This window comes from Neofelis nebulosa, chromosome 3 (assembly GCF_028018385.1).
Source record: "Neofelis nebulosa isolate mNeoNeb1 chromosome 3, mNeoNeb1.pri, whole genome shotgun sequence".
Classification (NCBI taxonomy): Eukaryota; Metazoa; Chordata; class Mammalia; order Carnivora; family Felidae; genus Neofelis; species Neofelis nebulosa.
In genome coordinates, this window is record NC_080784.1 from 138,079,369 (window position 1) to 138,087,460 (window position 8,092).

Consider the following 8,092-nt stretch of genomic DNA (forward strand, 5'->3'; position numbering starts at 1 on the left):
TTATTATTGGTTGCTAACCCTTGGGAGGGGAAAAGAATTCCAGATCAACTTCAGCTCTAAAATCTAGTTTTCATTTGAGTACCTGGAAAGGAGTCAACAGTCATCTCCATTTTACATTTCCTGTAGTTTATGAGATAAGAAAATTCCCCGAAGATCTTAGCAGACCCACTGACTAAAGATCCAAAGTAGGTTTGCCACCACTGATCAGAGGCGAAACATACTGTTGAATTCATTGACATTTTCATTGTATGCATTTAGCATGCAATATCCTCTCCAAATAGATATAACCTATCGCCTTTACAATGTGTAATGGTAGGCAGCATAATTTTTTTTTCCAATGCAAGGGAATGTAAAAAATAACTGTGCCAAGAATGAATTATTTGAATTTAACACACAAGCTGCAGCTGGTCACTAAAACCCATTTGTGACTTGTCAAAGAAATATGTGGAATCACAGAATCATTTTCCCAGTTGTAGCTGCCTACTCATGTGTGCAGGAATTGAACATTTCTGATTGGATTTATGAAAGAGAAAGACTTCTCCAAGAAACTCCTTTTAGCACTCAAAATACCAAAATAACAAATTTGAAAAACATAACACTTGCATTTGTGCATCACTTCTCCTTCATACTGAAAACTGCTTCTACAAGTTTCAAACTGCTTCCTCAGCAATATTTACCTTATTTAAAAGATGAGGAAATTGGGGTGTGGCAAACAGTTTTCACAAGATTGTTTAGACTATCTCATATGAACCTTGGAAAATTAAGACATCAGCCCCCTCTGTTTGTCTTGAAACACAATGAGTACAATGTTTACAGACCCAAAATTTCTATGTCAAGACCCATATACTGATTACCTACCAGCAAATCAGCCACTACCTCATCCTGGACCTAACAGTCATTTATTCCAACTATGATCACCTTGCCAGTTATCTACTTTCCTCCACAGCCACACTTACTTCTACTCTTTTATCCTAGAGTTCCTAGAAGTCATTATATCATACATATTGGCTTCACCAGCAATTCATGTGGTCTGACATATTGCTACTCAATATTTTATTTATTTCTTATTAACTGCTGATGGTACTTCAGAACTGCTGAGTCAGAATTCTCACAGGTTAGACCCAGGGAATTCTGATATACAGCCACTCTGAGAACAACTGTATTACTCAACTCTCCTTGATAGCTGTGTTCTATGTGTTCTATTCTCCTCAGATTTGTAGTCCTACTCATTGTCTCCCACAGCTTCCAATATTGTGTTTCACCCATAGTTCAAAACTCAAATATTTATCACATGGGTAAATGGAAGGATATCCTAACCCTAATCCAAACCCTAACCCTAACCCTAACCCTAGGTCTGCTAAGATCTTCAGGGAATTTTCTTATCTCATAAACTTATCAATAAGCACATGTTCAGTTATTGATTACTTTTATGAGCAACCGCAAATTAACAGTTCACACATATATTTTTCTTTGGCTCTCAGAATGTTGGCCCAGATGGTACTTTTAAAGTGTTTGAAATAATTGGCAACATTTGAACATTAGGAGATTTCACATAAAAATTTTCATCTCTTGCTTTTAAGCATGAAGACTTAGTAATGTTAACATACCAGTATGACCACCATTAGTTGAAGCAAGGTAGATTGTCTTTCTTTGACAGGTCATGCCCTTTCGTTTTGCCATAGTCCTCTCCTTTTCTGTTGCCTCCGCAATGCTGAGGCTAAGTGCCATTTGCCATTAATCATCAAGCCTGTGATGCTGTTTTTCTTTTGACTAATGACTTCATTTTTAAATTACCTGCATGGTTCATAATAGGATTTTATTTTTATCTGATTTATAGATTTTTGGAATAAAACACTGAAACAATACTTGTATTCTGGTTTCAGTTCAACATCAACTAGTTTTTTAATTTTAACCAAGAGTTCTAAGTTTTCTTATTCAACTAGTTCATCTTTCAAAAAATTTTTTTAAAGGTTTATTTATTTTTGAGAGTAATTGAGAGTGTGAGCAGGGTTGGGACTGACTGAGCTGCCAGCACAGAGGCTGACCCGGGGCTCGAACCCATGAACCATGAGATCATGATCTGAGACTTAAACCCACGAACTGTGAGATCATTACCTGAGCCATAGTTGGACGCTTAAACTACTGAGCCACTCAGGCACCCCAACTTTTTCATCTTTAAAAGGAAGAAGCTAGACTGTATCAATGGTTCCCAAACTTTAGTTTTAATTCCTTTGGTATCATAAAACTAATAACAGGCAACAGGGAACTATTGAGATGATCCTCAAAAATCTAATGGAATTCTATTCCTAGGATGACTATTTATAGCAACTCCGAATTATGTCAATTGACTGTATGTAAATGTAGTTATTATCAATGAAAATGGGAACAGAATTAATTGCTTTTTAATAAATGCAGTTTTCCAGGTTATTTTTCAAAACATGAAGCCCACAGAATGTCTTTGGTAGACAAATGTTTATGAATCGTCTTTAACACTCATCCTTTTTGAAAAATTTTTAAATGTTTATTTATTTTTAATGTTCATTTATTTTTGAGAAAGAGAGACAGAGTACAAGTGGGGGTGGGGCAGAGAGAGACAGAGGCAGAATCTGAAGCAGGCTCAGGCTCTGAGCTATCAGCACAGAGCCCAATGCGGGGCTCAAACTCACGAGCCATGAGGTCATGACCTGAGCTGAAGTCGGACACTTAACCGACTGAGCCACCCGGGCATCCCAGCACTCATTCTTAATGGAATAAATTCTGTGTAAGTATTGATGTACCCTCTTTATTCTGATGCCTATATGGGGCAAATTGAAATAGTACTTAATTTTTCTCCTTCTTCACTGTTAGTCATTCTAACCTTTTTGTTTCTAATTTTTTCCTGTAATGGTTAGTTCATAAACAATTAGCCTCTTCTCACATGCAAAGCATGAGAAATCAAATGAGATCATTCATCTGGAGGCCCTCAAACACTGTCTAGGTTAGTAAATCCAAGGTAGAATTATTATGATTGATAGCCATCTCAACAGGGAGGAAAGGGATAGGTATGGCAGATCTTTTTACTCTGAAATGTCATCTAGTCCTTATGCCACTATAACTTTGATGCTCCGAGAAAAATTGTTAGAAGTGTCTGTAAGAATCCTCCAGGCAGAACGTTCCACTCTCCGCAGAGAGAATGTGATAGAGTTGGTTGATGTACATACCCCTCTGGGAAGTAGGGAAGAGGAGGGTTAGCTTTCATAGGACAAAAGTGTCTCCAAATTGAAATCAAACTGAATGCAACACACTGGCTTGGAAAAAAGAAAGGGAGTGGGATACAACACTCCCTTTCCACCTTCCCTCTCTCCCATGCTCCTACATCAGATCTGGTATTGTGAGAGGTAGCAGAAAGGGATGCCACTGTTCACAGTGAGAACCAGTGAGATTCTGCATCATATAGGGCAGCACCTGTCTTTCTCTCCATCTCTGCGTTACATCTGATGACTACATAACCTTCTAATATTGCTACTTCCTGATACTTGCCAGAGAGTCTGTTGGACTTACTTCAGATTGAGTCATCTACTAATTAAGGAAACATTCCCTGAATATGAACCCTGAGGCAATAACAGACATGAAACTTGCTAGACCTTTCAGCATAGCCAAATGGAAACTGAAGCACCCAGGATGAAACTTGAGGGGAAAAGGTGATTGAGACTCTCAAGAGGCCTCATGGCAAGACAAGCAAGCTCAGGAAGCCTGGCAAGGGTGAAAATTATTTCACTGATGTTACCATTGGCAACACTGAAGACAAAAATACATCTCTAGCTCATCAATCAACTCTATTTCTGACACAAAACAAATCTTCCTATGGATTTTTAAGGATCTGGCTGATTTTTTTATGAAAGCTAAAATGAGATATGAAGTAAGTAAAATCACAGATTTTAAAGCCATTCCCAGAACCCTGTTGAGATAAAGACCCAAAGCACACTTCACATGAGACATGATAAAGCTTCTCTCTTCATGCACTCTGCTTGACAAATAGAAATATCTGTGGAGAGTGTCATGAAATTTGTTTCTAATCACATTTTTATTCAGTGTGTCATAAACATGAATTTTCACATCTGGAAATACTGAGTATTAAATTTAACTCTACTGCTATTTAAGTGCATGATCTTTGGGGGGCACATTATATTTTGTCCATTACGTTTTATCTTATTACTCATTAGAAGCAATTACTCAGCATGCCTTGTTTAAATGGATTCTGAGGCTGTAATTAAGACTGCTCAGGGGTGCTGGGTGGCTCAGTTGGTTAAGCCTCCAACTTTGGCAGGTCATGATCTCCCAGTTTGTGGGTTCAAGCGCCACAATGGGCTCTGTGCGGACAGCTCAGAGCCTGGAGTCTGCTTCAGATTTTGGGTCTCCCTCTCTCTCTTCCCCTCCCCTGCTCGCGCTCTGTCTCTCTCTCTCAAATAAAAATAAACATTAATTTAAAAAAAAAATATTGCATGTATGATTTTAACAGTCTGTTAGCAATGTCTGTCATAGATGACAGTGTGTGGGTGATGAGGGCAGTGACAGATACATTTCATCTTTTCAGTAAATGGTCTAAAATTTCTTTGAATTCAAAATTTTGGCACTTTTTTTTAACTTGTTCTATCCCATATGTGCAGTATAGAAAGCTATTTAGAAATACTTATCATTTGAATAACTGGAGGTAAACATTGGCTGCCAACAGCAAATGATTCAAAAAGAAAAAAAGAACAAAAAACAGTATGTGAAAGAGTTTTGTTGGGAAACCTGTAACACACACACACACATCTATTTTATGATGCCCTCATTTTCTTCCCCTGAACAATCAAGAGATGAACTGACATTTCCACCTGGAGAAAAAAAGATACAGTTATTGTCAAGATGTTCATCATTGCTAACAATATATACTCTCATGGAAAAAGAATTAGTGGAAAATATTATTCTGACAGTTTATTGATAAATACATAATATGGCTAGAAGAGCAAAATCTGGAAAGATAATGATAAAAAGGGTTAATATTTCAAACCACTTTACAAAATGTTTAATACTTTACACAGTGATGATGATGATAAATAGTTCACATTTATTGAGAATTTACCATGTTCAGACTCAGTTCTAAAAGCATTTCATCCATTCCATAACTTTCAATGAGTTTTAATTTAATGACTTCAATTAATACATACATTATATCATTTAATTACTATGACAATCCTATTAGGCATTATTTTTATTCTAATTTTACAGATAGGAAACTGAGGAAATAAGACATCACATAAAGGTAAATGATGTCAACACTTGAATCCAGCTAGTCTCGGTCCAGAACCCCTGGGCCTAAATCATTATACAAGAATGTGGAACAAAATCCTTCCAAAATAAGGCTAACAAATCTGAACTCTTGAGCCCTGACAAAGCCAAAGTGTGAAGTAGAAGCCATTCTTGGAGCTGTACATGAACCTTCACTAATAAACACTTTGCTTCAAAGGAAAACTCTGAAAGACTACTCTTGACTGTTAACTTAGCCATTGTCAGATTTTCACAATTTGAATATCTTCTTTTATGATTTGGGAGGAGATTAGGTAGTTTAAATAGAAGTTCAGACAATTTACCTGATCTACTTTGTCACTGGGGAAGAGGAATTACACTGTCATCAAATTGGAGTCGAAATTTGAGCTCTGTAACCATGCTTTTCCCTTGGTTTGATTTCCTGTATTGGACATGCTGGTCTAGCCACATTTTGGGGTATGATTATCTATGCCCCAGAAAATCCTTTATTTTGTTTCCTCTGTTTTAAAAGCTTATGATACTTTGGTGCAATTATAGATAGGATCAATTCTTTGATTTCTTTTTCCGCTACTTCATTATTGGTGTATAGATATGCAACTGATTTTTGTACGATGATTTTATCCTGCGACTTTGCTGAATTCATGTATCAGTTCTAGCCATTTTTTGGTGGAGTATTTCAGGGTTTTCACATAGAGTATCATCTCATCTGCAAAGAGTGAAAGTTTTGACTTCATCCTTGCCAATTTGGATGCCTTTTATATCTTTTTGCTGTCTGATTGCTGAGGTTAGGACTTCCATTACTATGTTGAACAACAGTGATGAGAGTGGACATCCCTGTCATGTTCCTGACCTTAGAGGGAAAGCTCTTAGTGTTTCACCATTGAGGGTGATATGAGCCACGGATCTTTTGTATATGGCCTTTATGATCTTGAGGTATGTTTCTTCTATCCCCACTTTCTTAAGGGTTTTTATCAAGAAAAGGCGCTGTGTTTTGTCAAATGATTTTTCTGCATCTATTGAGAGGATCATGTGGTTCTTATCCTTTTTTATATTAATGTGATATATCACACTGATTGATTTGTGGATATTGAACCACATAGGAATAAACCTAACCAAAGAGGTAAAAGATATGTACACTGAAAAGTAGAGAGATCTTATGAAAGAAATTGAAGAAGACACAAAGAAATGGAGAAACATTCCATGCTCATGGATTGGAAGAACAAATATTGTTAAAATGTTGTTACTACCCAAGGCAATCTACACATTCAGTGTAATCCTATCAAAATAACACCAGCATTCTTCACAGACCCAGAACAAACAATTCTAAAATTTGTATGGAACCAGAAAAGATCCCGAATAGCCAAAGTAATGTTGAAAAAGAAAACCAAACTTGAGGCATCACAATTCCAGACTTCAAGCTATATTGCAAAGCTGTAATCATCAAGACAGTATGCTACTGGCACAAAAACAATGGAATAGAATAGAGAACCCAGAATGGACCCACAAATGTATGGCCAACTTATCTTTGACAAAGCAGAAAAGGCTATCTAAAGGAAAAAAGACAGTTTCTTCAGAAAATGGTGTTGGGAAAACTGGACAACGACATGCAGAAGAATGAACCTGGACCATTTTCTTATACCATACACAAAAATAAACTCAAAATGGATGAAAAACCTAAATGTAAGACAGGAATTCATCAAAATCCTAGAGGAGAAAGCAGGAAAAAATCTCTTTGACCTCAATCACAGTAACTTCTTACTAGAATTGTCTCCTGAGGCAAGTGAAACAAAAGCAAAAATGAACTATTAGGACTTCATCGAGATAGAAAGCTTCTGCTCAACAAAGGAAGCAATCAACAAAGCTAAAAGGCAACCAATGAGATGGGAGAAGATATTTTCAAATGACATATCTGATAAAGGGTTAGTATCCAAAATCTATAAAGAACTTATCAAACTCAACACCCCAAAAAACAAATAATCCAGTAAAGAAATGGACAAAAGACCTGAACAGACACTTTCCAAAAAAAGACATCCAGATGGCTAACAGACATATGAAAAGATGCTCAACATCACTCATCATCAGAAAAATGCAAATCAAAACCACAATGAAATACCACCTCACATCTGTCAGAGTGGCTAAATTTAACAACTCAGGAAACAACAGATGTTGACGAAGATTTGATGAACAGTATGAAGGCTCCTCAAAAAATTAAAAATAGAGCTACCTTATAACCCAGCAGTTGCACTACTAAGTGTTTATCCAAAGGATACAAAAATGTTGACTCAAAAGGGCACATGCACTCCAATATTCATAGCAGCACTATCAACAATAGACAAATTATGGAAAAAGCCCAAATGTCTATTGACTGGTGAATAAAGAAAATGTGGTATATATATATATATATATATATATATATATATATATACACATATATATGTATATACATATATACATATAGAATGGAATATTACTTGGCAATCAAAAAGTGAAATCTTGCCATTTTCAAGCAAATGTATTATACTAAGCAAAATGAATCAGTCAGAGAAAGACAAATATCATATGATTTCACTTATATTTGGAATTTAAGATACAAAACAAATGAATGTAGGAGAAGGGAAGGAAAAGTAAGATAAAAACAGAGAGGGAGGCAAACTATAAAGGACTCTTAATGCAGAGAACAAACTGAGGGTTGCTGGAGGGGTGTTGGGTGGTAGGATGGGCTAAATGGGTGATGGGTATTAAGGAGGGGCACTTGTTGGGATGGACACTGGGTGTTATATGTAAGTGATGAATCACTAAATTC